At 42.8% G+C, this 18,427-nt stretch overlaps 1 long non-coding RNA gene across 1 annotated transcript; it reads right to left on the bottom strand.

Annotated features, from left to right (window-relative positions):
* Positions 1 to 11,719: 11,719 nt before the first annotated feature.
* LOC112833574 (uncharacterized) lies at positions 11,720 to 17,282 on the bottom strand. Its single transcript, XR_003210675.2, has 3 exons — positions 17,181 to 17,282; positions 12,922 to 13,052; positions 11,720 to 12,086 (listed from the first exon to the last, which is right to left on the bottom strand). It is a non-coding gene; the product is annotated as an uncharacterized lncRNA (long non-coding RNA).
* Between the last annotated feature and the right edge of the window lie 1,145 nt (positions 17,283 to 18,427).

Raw genomic sequence — 18,427 nt, 5'->3', positions numbered from 1 at the left:
CACACACACACACATACACACATCACATATCATATATATGTGTGTGTATAAATACATTCAGTCAGATATATTTAGGTTAATTTTTCCACACCCCTAGAAAAACCACTGGATTTTATACTGGATGACATATATAAAAACTGAATTGATAACTTGTAACAAATGGCACTCAGGTGAAGCCAGTTGTAGTGGGCATGCCCAGTGTAAATAATAAAAGGACATTCTTTTTTTTAAATGCTTTTCTGTTTTTTTTTTTAAGATTTTATTTATTTATTTGACAGAGAGAGAGAGAGCTAGAGAAGGAACACAAGCAGGGGGAGTGGGAGAGGGAGAAGCAGGCTCCCAGCTGAGCAGAGAGCCCGATGCGGGGCTCCATCCCAGGACACTGGGATCATGACCTGAGCCGAAGGAAGACGCTCAAGACATTCTGAGGCAAGTAGCTCTGAATCATGCAGCTCTGAATCAGAGAGGTAGGTAGTCTGGGTCTGAGAAACTTGGAGGCTACAAGCAGCATTTGGATACATGTAAAAGTATAGAATAGAAGGAGATCTTGGAGGTCTCCCAGGCCTCCTCTTAAATTTCACAGATAACCAAACCAAGACTCAAAGATCAGGAAGTGTCCCAAAACTGAAGTAGAATGTGCCTGAAGTATTATTTCTGCCATAGTAAAAGGTCTTATGATCGAAAGGAAAACAGGATTGCAAAGTAAACTTAGATCACCGTGTCCTAGAATCTGCATTGCATGAGCCTATCTTGCAAGTCACCTGTCACATCACATTTTGAGGTCTTGCTACTCAAACCAGGAAGCTGATCATGATTTTTGGAGGCAGCAGGTGAAGGAGGAGGCAGCTGGGATATAAGAACGGACACACAAGCTAACAACTCACGCTGGCTGCAAATAAGCACGCACATCTCAAAATATTAAGTAGAATCTCTAAAGTGGTCTGCAATCCATCTTGACCTAAATTATCTGGATAATTTGCATATTATCACTGGTTTGATTCCATAACAAACATTAATGGGCACTATCTAGAATGTTAGAGGTGGAAGAAACCTTAGGAGCATCTAATTTATCCCCAGAGTTGTACAAATGGAAACAGGACCAAGAGGTTAAGGGATACATCCCAGTGGCAGAGCCCAGGATTTCAGCCCCATTTGTCAGCTCCCAGGCGCTTGCTCATCCCCTCTGCTCGGTGAAACCTAGATGATGCTTTACTGTGAAGACCCTCAAAGCATCATGAAATGTATGTTTGGTCTCAGCCCCACCTATGACCATTTGCCTGTCAGTCTGAAAGTCGTACCTCCTGAGTTCAGAATTCATATGTTCTGATAGAGAAGGAAAAAATGGGCTTGTATTCCCAACTTTTTGGTGAATAAATAAAAGACAGTTTACCTGTAGGCTGAGGACACAACTTCTTCAAGGAGACTGGGATGGAAGGCACTAATTATTCACCAGGGCTCTGAAACCCTAATGGCCACAGTGTTTGGCCCAAACCTCCACCAAATAACACTGTGTTAACAGGCTGTCAGGGACTCCCCAGATATTCAGCTTAATATATTTAACAGTAGATAAAGATGTCCGTCCAGAGCCATTAGATAAGCTCAAGTTTGATAGTAAACCTAATTCAACAATATTATTCTAGTACTTCAAATCTCAGGCTTTGCTAGGGCAATTAACTCACACCTTTATTCCTGATTTCTCTAATTTACTCTCTGAATGAAATGGCACACAGGATGCTTACTTGCCAAGGGCTACCGTTCTAGGAAAATTCATTTTATTGTTAATACTTAAGGGGTGGGACGATTTCAGATTGGGGGTATCTGCATTCTTTTGGGGTACTGGATACATGTCCCCATGCTCATTTCCAATCTCATCCTAGAAATGAAATGCACGGGTAGGAAGAGTTGTGTTAAATAAGCACTACTGTGGATTATTCATTTGCAAAGATTGATAGTGCCGTAAAATACTCCTAACTTTGAAACTGTGAGTAATAAAATGTAACCTTTCTTTGATAGTTCTGACTGTACATTAAAATTATGCAGTGTCTTAGAGTCATTGAAGAGAATATTACAATTTATAGATCATAGGACCGTAGAACTTCAGAATCGAAAAGGACTTTTTGTGTCATCTGGTTGAGAGTTGACAACTAGGTTTTGTATAGTTGCCAACTACAGTTGATTGGTATGGGTCTGGTATGTCATGCTGAGGCTGGTTATGGGCTCGGTAGACATGTATAATGTGATTGATTAGCAATGTCTGCCATGGGTGGAAGGAAAGAATAATCACTAGTAGGGCACGTATGTGTTATCCTTATCAATTCCAACATTTTCACTTTAAACATGAGTAGCCAAAAATCTAAGCATAGCTCAGAGATTTGCCAGAATGAACCAGCTGGTCTATGGTTGAGCAGGACTAGCCACCACTATTTCTGACATAGCATGCTAGCTCTGTAATATCAACTCACAACTTCTACAAAATAGAAAATCAAATAAGAGTTGATTGGGTATCTAAAAACTTTAGCAGAAAAAAAAAGGCAGAAAATATCTTTGGATGGTAATGTACATTCCCTAGGAAACTGGTCACAATTCACTGAAAAATTCAAAGGAATTTGAAGTTAATTTTCCAGGGAGGCACCATGTACTTTATAATCATGCTTTCAGAATTCATTTTTATACAGTCAATAAATATGTTTTAGTGTCTTCTCTGTGCAAGGTACTGTATTAGAGCTGTGAGAATAGTAATGAAATAGGGGCAAACCAACTTTGTTTGGTGTTTAGATCCACAGGAAATTCCAAGAAACCAAAGATAGAGAGAATGCTCTGAAGAAAAAGGTAAAGTAAGGAAGATGCTGGCAATTTTTTCAAAATAAATGCCCAATGAAGATGGGAAACTTCAGGCTTTAAATATTTCAAATCTTTTTTATGTAGTATGAAGTATGGCACACGTACATCAATTAAAATGCACAGCTCACTGAATTAACACACAGTGAATGGAGTAATTACATCCATGAAACCATCACCCAGGTCAAGAAATAAAGCATCACTAGCACAGAGGCCTCCCTTCTCCTCCCCAATCAATACCCCTTACATCAGCCCCCAAGGATGAAAACTGTCCTGACTTCCCACACCAGCCTGGTTTTGTCAATTCATGAACTTTTTATAGATAAAATCACATTATATTTATTGTTTTATATCTGGCTTTTATTCAACAATATTTTTGTAATAATTATCCATGTTCTGGAGTAGCTAGAGCTTGTCCATTTTTATTACTGTAAATACCCTTTAGTTTCTTTATGTATTCTATCGCTGTAGGATATTTGTGTTGCTTCCAGATTGGAATTATTACATAAAATGCTTCTATGGACATTCTTGCATGCATTTATCCTGGAAATATACCTAGAATTGTAATTGCTTAGTTATATGGTCTATTTATGGTGACCTTTATATATATATATATATATGTATATATATATATATATATACACATATATATACACTTCCAAACAGTTTTCCAAAGTGGCTAGTAATCAATTTTAATTCATACGTATAGTGCTGGAGAGTTCCCAAAGCTATACATTCTCATCATTTGGTATCTTCAGTATATTGAATATAATCAGTCTAGTGGCTATTTCATTAGAGTTTTAATTTGCATTTCCCTAAATCACTAAGGAAGCCTAATACATTCTCATGTTTATTGGGCATTCAGATATCTTTTGTGAAGTACATGTTCAAACCTCTTGCTCCTTTTTCATTTGGATTGCCTTTTTTTTTAATTTGTACAAGTTTTTGATAAGGTGGATTATATTTAAAGTAAGAACATGGGGAACCTGGGTGGCTCAGTAGGTTAAGCATCTGCCTTCGGCTCAGGTCATGATCCCAGGGTTCTCAGATGGAGCCCCTGCTCAGTGGGGAGTCTGCCTCTCCCTCTCCTTCTCAAATAAATAAAATCTTTTAAAAAAATAGTAAAATAAGAACTTGTGTTCATCAAAAGATACAAGAGTGTCTCTGTCAGGGTTGAGTCAGGATATATGACCCACCCCAGTTATTTAGAAAGAGAGAGTTTAATGATATAGAATTATTAACTAGATAGAAAAACTGTTAACTGGATAACTGAATAGGCAAAAAGAAAACACTATGATATCATATAGATAGCAATTGCAGGAAACTGCTAACTCCCTGGAACTGGAAGAACAAAGGGAATGGATGACATTATTAAACTCAGAGCCTGGCGAAGTCAGCTGGTACTGGAGTCTTTGAGAGGGACGCCTTAAGGCTCTTCTGAAAGTGCTGGAAAAACTACAAACTGGATTTCATTGTCCCCGTGGGAACAAACTGACGCTGCTGCAATGAAGCATGGCTAGCACAGAGCCTTAGGAACTGGAAGCCGGCAGGAAGGGGCAAGTCCCCTCCTCCAGCCTTGAGGTATCCCACGAGCACCCTTACTGGCAGCTGTCAAAGCTGACCCCTGGCTTGCAGCGTTCAAGCCCCCAACATCATAAAGCCAAATAGAGAATTATGGGGTTGTTGCTGAGAGGCGATAGCTTGATACCTAGCAAGAGAACAGAAGAACAAACAAAAGAACGAGGCAAGATGTATATCCGACAGTGGGCATGGGTGTAGGTTTGAGTGATGCCTAGAAGTTAATAACAGCTGTAACCTCAAAGGTGCTTTCCATGTGCCAGCTTGTTTTAAGGCTTCACCACATTATCATATCTCCCCTCGCAACAGCCTTTTGCATGAGAACTCTCACTATTCCCACTTGAAAGATGAGGAAATAAAGACAGGAGAGTTTACATAACCTGCACGAGGACACACTGCCGGGAGGTGCCCGGTAGAGTAGGTAACAATTCAGATCAATCTAATTCGTTTTTATCTTCACACTCAAATTCAAAAATAAAGAGGATTTACTGTAAAAAAAAAAAGCTATAAAAGATTATGGTAAATGAGACATGAAAATTAATAGGAGGTCTCCTGACTGATGGGAACTTTTATAGTAATCAATATTTTCTGGTCATATTAGCTCATAAAAATATGGCAGATGGCATCAATATCTTTCTTTACCTTCTACTATCTTTATTTTCCTCTAGTTGGTCTTTTAAGAATCCTTGTCACTGTGGTGAAAAACCACAGATTCTACTGATGGGGTTGTTTAAAATTACATTTACTGACAGTTGCTTTGATTTCTGTACTTTGTTCTGACAGATGATAATTGTGTTTGGGTGAGGACAGTCCTTCTTTCTCTCCTCTAAAATCAAAACTCAGACCTAAGCTGCTCTCAAAGCCATCACCAATAGGACAACTCTCTCATGCTGGCTGCGCACAATTGTTTGGATGCTTTTGAACCACTTACATACGGGGAACCGCCATTTTGCTTTCCTCACTCACAGACACTGCCTCAGCATGCTGATCTGCTGGAGATTTGGAGAAAAGTATATGAACTCATGTATTCATGTATTCTCAGGCTGAAGTGTACAGTCAGCTGCAAATCTGACTTCCTGGGAAAGACAAACCAGCATGGCAGTCTTGTAGAATTAGAGGTGGGAGCTAACATGTATGCGGCATCCTCTGGGTCTCAGGCACTGTGGTAGGTACGGCAACTGCTCATCCATCCCCCCAACTCAACTGACCCTCCACCCTGCAGCCAAATGTCAAATGCAAAACTAAGCACATGACTCATTGTTATGGGGGAGATTAAAATTCTTCACTCTGTGCACCACGCACTGCTTTCCCTGGAGCCTGACTTTAGACAATTTCACCTTCACCCCCTGACCTCTATCCCACTAGGCCCCTTCTGCCCCAAGGCTCTTGCATATGCTGTTTTGGCTTTTTCTCTCCTGTGCCCCACATACACCCCTTTCCCATAGCTGACTCTTACTAATGCTTCAGATATCATTTCCTGAGCGAAGCTTCTTTGACTTCCCTTTCTGGACAGGTGAGGTCCTCCAGTTAGAGGCTCACAGCCCACTGGATTTTCTCTTTATCATTTATGATATATGTTCGCATGTCTATGTGAGCCTTGTCTAGACTATAGGTTCTAGGAGAGGATGGGCATGCCTGCATTGCTCACCATCATTGTCCACAGCACCTAACACTGCTCTGGAACATGGTCATCATTCGAGGAGTCATTAACATCCATAATCACAGATGGTAGGGTACATCAAGCAACCTGTTTATTCTGCCTCTGGTCTGAACTGTTCCCTCCACAAAGGCCAGGGCACATTCATATTCTCATGTCAGCTGTATTCATTTATTTATCTATGTGGGTGGGCTAGGCTTGGTTGTCACTCTTCTGACAGCAGTACACATGAGGCTGTGAGGGTCACTGCATGAGCAGTTGGACTGTGAAGTTCTAAGGTGGGGCCTGCAGATGTTCATTTTAGCAAGTGCTTCAGGTGTCCTTGGCCCACCTTGAATGGCACCACCTCAGCCCCTCACCCCCTCACCCTACTCCCTCCTTACCCCCAAACCAACCTGACCTCAGAAATCTCTTCTCAGCTTCAAGACCTCTGTATTTTCACCTTGGGCCCTGCATTCATTTCCTTTCCCCACTGTACCAAATTTCCACAAGCTCCAGGGCCTAAAATCACACAAGTAAAACTATCTTACCATTCTGGAGGTCAGAAGTCCAGAGTCCGTCTCTGGGCTGAAATCAAAGTGTTGAAAGGACTGTGTTCCTTCTGGAGGCTCAAGGGGAGAATTTGTTTCCTTGCCTTCCCCAGCTTTTGGAAGCCACTCCATGCATGGGCTCCCACCTCACTGGTCCTCTGCTTCTGTTGTGATGTCTCCTTCTCTGACTGTGACCCCATGCATTCTTATAAGGACCCTCGGTGATTCCATTGAGTCGCCCAGGAAGTCAGGATAATTTTCCATCCCAAGATCCTTAATTGAACACATCTGCAAAGTCCCTTTTGCTATGTAATATATTTACAGTTTCCAGGGGTAGGATGTGGACATCTTTGGAGGATTATTATGCAGCCTAGCACACACCCCAATCCCCACCCCATGGTTCTTCCTTTCCTACTATTTCTAGGGAAGAAATTCCCCCTGTATTTGCCAAAGTTTACACCATAATCCTCCCCCACCCACGCCCCACCCCAGCTTTTCACATCCTCCCACATTGCCTGCCCATCCTATTGTCAAATATTGCCTCTCATTGTCTTCAGCTGTAGTGAGTTCTTTTTGGAGACAGACTAGTCTGGGTTTGAATTCCCAGCTCTGTTACTTCCATGCTGGGAAGGCTTAGTCTCAGAACTTCAACTCTGGTTCCCTTCTAGTAGACTTACAAATGTCTCCCTTCTGGGTTGATGGAAGGATTAATGGAAATAATGGTTATAGAAAGTCTCTCTCCCACAGCCTGTCAGATGGAAAGCATTCAGATAAACTGTTGCCATTATTATCTTCATTGTTTCCTTCCTATCTTAACTTGGGAGTCTGGAGGTCTACACAGCTTTTAAAGATGGTTGGGTCCTCTCTGTAAGCCATCACTCCAGTAGCACATTCCATGACCGGACAGACACAGGCTGGCCTTTTCTCTCTGCCATATTGTTTTCTAAGTTGGATTCAGTCCAACAGTTGTTTATGAAGCGCCCCCCTTCTCCCCTGGGCTGTTTGCTACGTGTACACAGGTGAGTATGGCACAGTCCCTGCCCTCGGCAGGCATTCCTCAGAGTTGGGCAATGGAATGCATAAAAATAAAACGTCAACGTAAAGTGACAAATGCCATAGCTGCTTGGAGACATCAGAACAGATTGCTGGATGAAGGGATACTTGAACTGAGTGAAGTAGGAAATACCTTTTGCAGGAAAAGGGTTATTGCTCTTTGTATTCATCACTTATATCACTGCCCAAGGCAAGGGGCCAAACTCTATCATCAGCAAGATTTATGCTTGAGTGTTTCAAAATAATAAGAGCTTCACCATTCTGTTCTTTCAAGTCCCAGCCGGGCACAGAGGGAACTTGTGGTGTGGGCCTGTTTAATCCCAGGATGCCCTGCTTTTCCAGGGAGAGGCATTTAAATAAATTTAAAGCACCACCATCAGTTTGCTTGATTGGAATATGGTGGCTGCCCAAGCATCTTCAGCCAGCACTGAGAGACTCTTGCCGACAGGAACATGGCCATGTGATAAAGTATCAAGAACATCAGGATGGGCTATAAATCAGTGTCTGTCTGACTTTTTAGATCTTGACTCATTACAACAGAGCGAAAAATCTACCTCCACACATCCTATGCATGCCAGCTTTCTAAAGCAAAAGAATTCTGTGATGGCTAAGTATTGAAGTGAGCATGTAACAATAAAATCTCTGAAAATGCATGTCACCAACCCAGTGATCAACAAAAGCAAATCCCAACATAATTTCTCAACTAAATTAATGCAATAAAAAGAGAAACAATCCAAAACCAAACCAACTGAAAGTAGCACTGATGCTATACATTTAACACAGCACCCTTCCAGAAAGTCGTGGGAGTCTCTTCGCTGCACGCTTGTGTGTTCTCAGCAGAAGCTTTGCAATATTGCCAAAGCATTGGGTGGCTTCCAGACTTACTGATAGAATATAAAATGGAATTTTTTAGCAAACTCTAACAATGTCTTAATTTTAATTTTTGAAACCAAGTTTTAGTTATCCATATTTTTTAACTTTATTAATAAACAGTCCTTAGTTGTGCATCAAAGTGAAAATCTATGGGTTTGTGTCTACTACCTGCAAACAAACAAACAAGCAAAAAGATTTACATTCTCAGATCCATTTATAATCCATCCAGGAAAAACCTGGTAACCTAGAGTGGACTCAAGCGATACTCAGAGATACTCTACTCCAAGGGAAACCAACATGCATTCCTCATCTCCTAGTCCCCTTGATGTGGTTCTCTTTTCGTCTTTCTTGGGGGGAAGCTAAGGAGTGTCACACAGCACTGCAAGCAAGAATCTACAAATCTATGGTAAGAGCATGAATTAGGAGGTAGATCCAGGTACTGGAATTCCAGGGAGAGGTTAGGACAAAGGGTAAGGAACACACAGTGAGCTAAGATCTGCGGAGACTTGAATTTACAGGTTTGTAGAAAATGAAAGCTGGTTGCGAATAGAAAATCATTCATCTTGAACCTTTCACTTCATAGGGAGAAAGGGACTTGAGATCATAAAAACTAGGAAATGATAGCATGTACCTCTCAAGACTATTGTAAATTCAATGAAGGGACACATGCAAAGCCCGTGGATTTTTGGATCAGAGTAAATGTTAACAAATGTTTGCTCATTCCTGAATGACAGGACCAGAATAAGTCTTCTCATTTAGAGGAAGTGTTTCGTCAGGCTGCCAGCAATCCCAAGCATACAGGAAATTCATGTTAAAACAGTGGTAATCTCCAGAGCATGATACTGGCTCCAAGCACTGGTACACTGTGAGGGAGTTCATATGTTTCTGTTCGGATAGGCATGAATCTCAGGCACAGTTTACGATTCCATCTAGTAAAGTATTTCTTTTTTTTTTTTAAGATTTTATTTTATTTTTTCTATTTTTTTACTTTAAATTTTTATTGTTATGTTAATCACCATACATTACATCATCAGTTTTTGAGGTAGTGTTCCATGATTCATTGTTTGTGCATAACACCCAGTGCTCCACGCAGAACGTGCCCTCTTTAATACCCATCACCAGGCTAACCCATCGCCCCACCCCCCTCCCCTCTAGAACCCTGTTTGTTTTTCAGAGTCCATCGTCTCTCATGGTTCATCTCCCCCTCCGACTTACTCCCCTTCATTCTTCCCCTCCTGCTATCTTCTTCTTTTTTTTTCCTTAACATATATTGCATTATTTGTTTCAGAGGTACAGATCTGTGACAAGAGAGATATAGTGAGAGAGGGAACACAAGCAGGGGGAGTGGGAGAGGGAGAAGCAGGCTTCCCGACGAGCAGGGAGCCCGATGCGGGGCTTGATCCCAGGACCCTGGGATCATGACCTGAGCCGAAGGCAGATGCTTAACCGACTGAGCCACTCAGGCGCCCCCCATCTAGTAAAGTAATTCTTTATATGCTATCCTCCCATGGCAGAAAGTCCTGCTAAATAGATCTTGCCACACTGTGGTTTATACAATTATTTACATGCACCTCATCTCAGCTACTCCTGTGACTTCTTTGGAAAAAAAAATACACCTCCTTTTAATTTGTTTTAATTAATGAAAGTAATTACCTATAATTTCATTTACTCATAAATTACTTAGAATTATGACCTATTGAAAAATAGAGGGGCGCTTGGGTGGCTCAGTCGGTTAAGTGTCTTCCTTCGGCTCAGGTCATGATCCCGGGGTCCTGGGATTGAGTCCCACATCAGGCTCCTTGCTCAGCGGAGAGTTGGCTTCTCCCTCTGCCCCCGCCCCCCCGCCGGCTCATTCTCTCTCTCTCTGAAAAATAAATAAATAAAACCTTAAAAAAAAAAAGAAAAAAATGGAAATGTTTTAGAAGCTGGTGTGGGGGGAATCCCAATATCCAGAGGCAACCACTCTTTCAGAATATTTCATTATTTAGGCTGTACATTGTTCGTGCTTTTCTTCTGTACACATGTCAGGGTTTTTAGTTGAATAGAAACTGACTCTGGCTCATTTAAGCAGATAATATTTTAGTAGGAAGATAACCTATCACTTACAAAATATGGCACATTTTGTTTCTACCTTCCATGTTTTAAATAACACTGCCAAGAACATCTTTGTGCACAAATTCTCATCTGTTCTTTGAATTATTTCCATAGGACTGAACTCTAGGAGGGACTAAAGGTGAATCCTTTTAGGTCATGAGATCCCGATTTTGGGGTCCTGAAGTTTGATTAAGTTCTTGGATAGCTAGTAGAAGTCTGAAGTAATGTTTATGAAGGAAAATGAGTGACAAACCTCTTTCATGTCTAAGACACATATAACGTCAGACCTACCAACTGCTCTTTGTCCAAGTCATGGCTATTACTGCAGCCAAGTGAAGAGGTCTGATGTCACTTGCAACTTGGACAGTTGGAGGAGGGGCATCCATGTGCAGCCACTACCACACTAACCAACTGCGTGTTGGTGCTGAATGCAGCCATTGAGACAAAGTGGCTGAGGCCTACCTTCTACTCAATCCTTCTCCTCTGAGAAGGTCCCTGCCCTTCTTATAGAGAAATGTGCCCCTCCTTCCCCAGCACCCATCATGGTTCACCTGTCATAGAAAAAGCACGCAACGTGGCCCACTGCCCTGGGTATCTTGCTATGGTGTTCACAGGCCTGCCTCCTCCTCACACCATAACCCAGCCAAGGACAGAGAGTCCATCTGAGTCATCTTTTTTCTCTGCTCGCTCATTACCCTCTTTCTCCCAGGGGAATGTAAGCTCTGTGAGGACAGGCACTTCTGTCTGGATTTTTTCTGGGTGTTTGCTCAGTTCCCATAACAACACCTGGCCCATGACACAGACAGTAAATACGATGATTAACCTGAGTTGAAGAATAGCCAAAGCCATAGAGATTTGAGAGCCTTAGTGTGATTGTTTTTCTCTCTGAACACATCAGGATTTGTGTCACAGCTCTGGCCCTGGCTTGCAAAGCATCTTAGCCTTTTTTTTTTTTTTTTTTTTGTCTTCCTGGCTCTCCAATTAGCTCCTCTACTGAGCACATTATTAGACGTTCTTTTATCCATCTTTCTATTTTTCATTAATTGATAGCCACATTACTCAGGCATCTATTAATTACTTCATATGAGGGATTTTTCCCAATAAACACTGAGGTTATACATTTTCCTACTGCTTCATAATATAAATGAGAAAATGATGTCAGTTGCAGCTAAGGGTACATGTACTAGAATTGGGGAACCCAAATTCAACTCATGCGTTTGGAATTATATTTATTCAGACCCTAATTTGATTGGTTTTCCGTCTCTCTTCTAATTTCCCTCATAAGTTGCTGGACTTTCTCACATAGAGATACAATGAAATAGATTATTCTGGTGACATCTGAATTTGGTCATTGTCCTGGAGTCTTATTTTCAAGCCAGTGGCTTATGAAGTTGTTCGGTTCCAGGCCATTGGATAGTATCACAGCATTTTAGAACATCCAGGGATTGTGGAACTTTGTTCCCCTGCAAGTATAGAAGGGTGAGGAGAGTTAAAAGTGTCAACCTCAACCATTCCAGTTTCCTTCCTTATAGTTGTTTATGCGTCCATGCAAAACTTCATTTCAGTGAAGTATTTTGAAACATATATATTTATGAATACGTGTGTGAACATATGTGTGTATACAAATATATACATTCATCTATGCACACATATGCACACACAGGAAAACCTCTGATGTAGTTCCACCGTGTGGCAGATGTTACAAAATACAGAGTATTACTCTTTCCTGGCCCCTTGAAGTCAGGCTTGGCCCTTGGATTCAAGGTGGCCATTGAAATAAGAGTAGAGGTGGGTTTGTGTCACTTGCAGGCAGAAGCACTGAAGAGGTAGTGCTAGATTCTCCAGAAGCAGGTGCTGATATGGGGCTGCCCTAGATTGAAGCAGCCTACACCAGGAGTCCATCTCTGAGAGTTCCCACACCCAGAGCAGACTTGATTTGAGCAAAAAATACCCTTGCTGTGTTAAGACACAGAGATTTTGTTACTGTCGCAAAACCTCCTGCTTCCTCGCCACTGTAAACCCCTGCATATGAGGCCAAGAGAGAAGACATTGAAAAGACCCAGCCATGACCCAAGGTCACCATAGGAAACAAGGCTATGGGTGGAATCTAGGACTCCCCCTGACCCCCGGCCTTGAGTTTCTCTCCCTGCAGCACCCTGTACTCTTTTGCTTCCTTACTACACTGGAAACACCCCCATGAAATCAGGAAAAGCTAGAGGGTGAATCATAAAGCAGTTTTGTACACAAGTTTAAAAACATAAATTGTTTTACTCTCTTGCAAAATCTTCCCTACTTTACCTGTCCAACCAGAGATGGATGGGATGGCGAGAAGTCTCAGTAACTTGCAACATTAAGTTTCGTCACAAATAATCATTCTTGCAAATAATCCAACATGCCTGAGGCTTGAATAGGCTCCGGGGTACCTGAAACTATCACCAAAAGCAGTGAAAGACGTATATAAAGGTGTTTTTTCAAATCCCAAATTATTCACCAATATTACTGAAATATGAAAGTGAGTACTTAATAAAATTGTCAACACTTTGAAAGGGCTATGAAATATCCTTACTACACCTCATTTTTATGTCTGCTCACAGAGCAGGTTTCCCTGTTCTCTCCCCTGCAGGTCTGCATAAAGCAGACAAGATCCATCTTTCATTCCCTTAGAACCCTGGGATTCATGGGATCCCAGACACCTAGACACACATTCTGAAGCAGTGGCTGCCAGACCCAGCCCTGGAAGGAGAGAAGTAGACCAAAAAAGGATGTATTGCTGGATATATTGTGTGTTTTTTCCCTGATAGGTAGGTAGCCAAAAATTTTTAAAAGCTTTCTCCACTTAGACAAGTTTAGAAAGTATCTGTGGCTTCTAGAGCCTAGAAATAGGAGAATTATTATGTCTTTATTCTAAAGATTTTTAAGACAGTGATAGAACCACTAGAATAGCTCAGCGAAACTAGGTGAAAATGATCCCCTTTTTGAATGAATCACAGAGGTACAAAGGGTTGAATGATCCCTAACTCTGACCCTTAATTGCCAAGGGAGGCCTAATGTGAACATGAAGCCTTGAGTGATGGCCGTATCAGCCCTCGCAGGCCCGGCACAGAGCTGGGAGCACCTCTGTGGGGCATAGAGTTCAGGGTACACACTGGCCCTGTGGAGAGAGGATGGAGGAAGCAGGGTGCCCTGGTAATAATCACTGTGCTGCACCAGACACAGGCCAGGGCTGTCCGGGCAAGTGATGGGTTGCAAACACAGTGCCAGACAGATCTGGGCAGGTAACACACTGGTCAGTTGGGGTCTCTGGCCAACAGGGGCTGCCCATCTAAATAAGGCACCTGTCGCTTCCTTCCAGACAACCGTTCCCCTGCATGAATCTCACCTAGAGCTGCCAAATCTTCCTATTTTTTTTTTAAAAGAAATCAATATTTGTGTGGGTACTTTTCAATTTCCAAATGTTGCCCACAAATTGAAAAACTCAAGATATCACAAAGACCAAACGGAGCTTCCTAATTTTAGCCAGGAGGTCACCAGTATTTGACCTCTTTTTTAGGAGCAGAGGCCATAGTTGTGGCATGGATGCAGCAAAGGACCCTGGAAACAAGGTAAATCTGTGACTCACATGTGCTTTTGCACCAGAGAGTAAAGAACCGGAAGGCGTATGAAGTTCCAAAATTAATGAATTAATCTCTTAATTAAAAATGGTAATGGATGAAACACCACCCTTTTTCTACCAGCTCAAAGGGCAGCGTGGAGGCTCCCTGGGCTCTGGTTTCCCCTGATTCACTGCCCTGGTAGCTAGGCCTCTTGCCTGGGAACTGAAATGTCAGCTGTGGTCCTTGCCCACGGAGGCTCCACAGTGCCCACCCTGCTGTGGCCAAGACTGACACTGGGAAATGGCAGAAACAGCAGGAGGGAAGAAGAGCAGCCAGGTGGAAATCTCCTAAGCACAGCGCAGCTCCGGACGGCTGGCCATCCTGCCAGCCCAATGCCAGGTCTCCAGACAGCTGGGTGGTCGGGGACAAAGGTGCAAGGAGGGGGCACAAACCTGCCACTTCCCCTTGGGTCACCCAGACCTCCCCTTCCAGCTGGCAGGGCTACCCTCCCATACCCTGGAGGCTGCTGTCCAACTGGGGAAGGCCACTTTGGGCCTGGCTGCAGAGATTTAGCAGCAGCTGTCTGCCAGGGGGTGACAGTGGGCCAAGTTTGTGGGCTAGGCCTCTGGCCTTCCCACTGCCCTGTCCACGCACCTGGGGACCAGCTGACACTAGGGCTGTAACCTCCAGGTGACCTTCAGAAGAACCTGGGCAGGCAGGAGGGGCTAGAGCTGAGAAGTAGGATGTGGGTACCCTGGGCCCCTCTTCCCCAAACGGGCACCCCAGCTGCAAGGCCCCAGTCACTCCCCTATATCCATTGATCATGAGGGCCCAGAGCCGGTGCTTTTAAACACCGTGAAAGAGCTAAATTTAAAAATCTCAGGAAACCCCAAGGAGGGCCTGCTCATCCAGACTGTGTCAGGAGAAGGAACAGAAAGTTCCACTACCGTTCCTGTTCCCTTGGGCTTGTCATCAGTGTCCTGCACACGGTCCCTTCCACAGCTGCCTTGCAGAGGGGAGGGGGTAGAGAAGTGGGAGTGGGGGGCTCGGGGGGAAGACCAGCACAGCAGAAGCGCAAATTCAAAAATCTTCATTTACCCCAGACTCTTTCCTCGTGTTGTAATTCCAGCGTTCCGAACATTAATAAACAGACATTTGTTTTAAAAAATAACAGAATATAGCTCCAAGTAAATCTCACTTTGCTTTCTCTAAAATCTGATTTCCTTTCAAGACTCTTTCGGCTGTTGGGCTGGTTTTAGCCATCAAACTAATTGGAGCTTAGTTTTCATCACAGTGGAGTGAGCAGGAATGAAACCTTATCCTTTAATCATGAAGGAAAATCTTGTCTGGAAGTTGTCTTTGTCTTCTCGGTATGCTCCCTGGCTGCCCAGCAGACTTTCTCTACATCACATCAGCCAGTGCCTCCCCACACTGTTGCCCCCCCAAAAACGAGGGTTGTTAGCAAGGAAGAAGAGAGGAAATAATGTTAGGTCAATCAACATGACTGAGCACTTCACTCATTCATGTATTCATACATGAATAAATATTTTTTGAGCACTTATTAAGTTCCGAGCCCTGTGCTAGGCCTTTGGAACACATGAGTAAACAAAGGAGGCAAAGACATCTGACCTCTCAAGGAGCTTACATTCTTGGAAGGGTGAGGGCAATTTTTAAAATGAATCCTTATGGTTAGTTTTAGAAGTTGACAAATGCTTTTGAGGAGGAGGATAGAGAATGATGGGGGACTAGGGGTCAGGTTGCAGTTAGATACTAGTTAATCTGGGAAGGACTTCCCAAGAAGGGGCAGTTGATCAAAGACCTAAATGTATAAGGGAGCAAGCCATGAGTCTATGGCGGGAGCGGGGGGGGGAGCATTCCAGGCAAATGGAACAGCCAGTGCAAAGACCTTGGGGTGGGAATGGCCCCTACTCGGTTGTGAAACATGAAGGCCAGGATTGATGGAAAGTAGTGAGACCCTGGAGAGAGTAGCAAAGGGGAGCCAGAGCAGGATCTAGAAGCCCACTGTGCATTATAAGGCCACTGTTAAGAACTGGCTTACACTGTGACGGAGAAGTGAAGGAAGGGTTCTAGGCAGGGGAGTTACATGATCTGACTTGTGCTTTCCTGGGATCGTTCTGGCTGCTTCATTAAGAACCAGCTGCAGAGGACAAGGGTATAAGGCCAGAGACCAATACTGAGGCTATTGCAATAATCTAGGCAAAAGATAATTGACTGCTTCAACCAAGGTAGCAACATTCTGCAACACATTAAAAAACTAGAGAGCTACAATACAAAAAAGGAAGGAAGGAAGGAAGGAAGGAAGGAAGGAAGGAAGGAAGGAAGTCAGAAATTTCTCTTCCCAGTGTGTGCATCCCTTGCTGCTAATGAAGTGCAGAAGCCAGAAATTGAAACAGCAGTGGGCTTTTTTATTCTCATTTTCTCTCATCTAATACCAGCCTTAATTATGTCCTATTAAAGTCAATTCTTGAGCTACAAGGCAACCATCTATGAACTTATATATTTCCTTCCCCTCTGGTTTGCAGAGCTCCTGATCAATGAACACATTCCATGCAAACAAGTAGAAATGTGAGGGCCTCAGTATGATACTTTGTTTCAGGATAAAGTTACTGAATTAAAAATAAGTGGTGAATGATCATGTTTTCCTTTTTGGTTTTAATAACCAAGGCTTAATCCAAGAAACCTGCTTTCATAGATGTTTTTGTTCAGTAATCATCTGTTATCATCCCTACTGAAAGATGTAGCTTTGGATGACTGGGTAGACTTTGGAAAGACGAAATGAAGGAGGGAGCAGATGGTGAATGGGACCAGTTGGGAGAAAAAGGAGGTGAATGGGGAGTAAAAGATCCACAGATGGTAGCATCGGTGACCCAGGAGCAGGGCACAAAAGAGGACAGAATGAGCTAACGCTTTTCCAGCCACATCTGCTGACCCTGCCAGACTCACAGCTGTCCTTTCTTGTCCACAGGGTTTTTGGTTGACCCAGGGTGCAGATCACAATTTTGGTGCCACCTCTGGGGAGGAACACGGGCAGGTCAGGGCACCCCCCTGTAGAGGAAACGTCTTGTGCAGGTAAGCGCAGTTTACTGAAATTCTATAAATCATAGTGAGGTTGGTAATGCTACAGCATCAAACATGTACATCTGTACACTTGCTTTCATCCTTTCCCCAAGTTCACTCTCTCTGACACCCATGCCCCACCCATTCTGTCATCATTCTATCCTGCATTTTCTTTTCTGTCATTACAGCATAGACTCACCCTTCAATTGACTAGAGTGATCATCTTAACTCTACTAACCCTCACAATAATGTATTCTATGTAATTGCCATTAACCCAAATGTAAAAGGTGATACTGTCATTAAATTGCAGACATTTTTAACTAGAACATCTCATTTTGCAAATGGGTAAACAGAGGCCATAAATGACTCTACAAAGGCCACAAAGTGATTTGGGGACAGAAGGCAGGATGACACAAAGTGGATTCCTTAGTATCACTCATTAGGAGCTCTTAGCTTTTAACTTTTCAGTGAGGCACATTTTCTGAACATCTTTTTAAATCTCAGATTTATTATTGTTTTCTCCGGAGCAATGCCGCTGGTTCCTCGTAGCCCCTCCCCTTCCCACCATGTCGAGATAAGTGATTTCATTTAAAGATTTTTCAGCTCTCCTCCGTGACAGAAGAAATGAGAGTGAAAAGACACTACGAAAATTTTTGTCCATTGTCCAAAACAAAAATCTTACCAGTCACAGCCCCACTACTGTAACATAATTATGTTCGTTGTTACATATCTTACTTTTTCTTTTGCCATACAATAACCAATTTTTACTTAGTTGAAGTCATAATGAGTCGGCTATTTTATATTCAGACAATCTTACTTACCAGTGAATCACAGGCCTTTTTCTATTCTGTGTAATTATCATTTCAAGCACTTGCTTCTGATTAATGCAGGTTAATTTTGGAACACATATGGAAACTACTGAAATTTGTTGAAGAGTATCAGCTATAAACTCACTGCCCTCGGAATAACAGATGCATTTTCCCAGTCTTCATACGCATACTTTGTATTTAAAGAGTTGGAGTTGATGCCCTATAAGCTGGTTTCTATTTGCTCCCTGCCCCCGCTTCGTTCAACGCGAGGTGGAGACAAGGACGCGAGCCTCAGTTTCCCCAGAGGTGAAACGTCACGCCAGG

The sequence above is a fragment of the Callorhinus ursinus genome, unplaced genomic scaffold (assembly GCF_003265705.2).
Source record: "Callorhinus ursinus isolate GAN/ISIS: 27379988/994484 unplaced genomic scaffold, GSC_fseal_2.0 scaffold15, whole genome shotgun sequence".
Classification (NCBI taxonomy): domain Eukaryota; kingdom Metazoa; phylum Chordata; class Mammalia; order Carnivora; family Otariidae; genus Callorhinus; species Callorhinus ursinus.
Note: the sequence above shows the minus strand (reverse complement) of the source record. Positions and strands in the feature narration are given on the sequence as shown.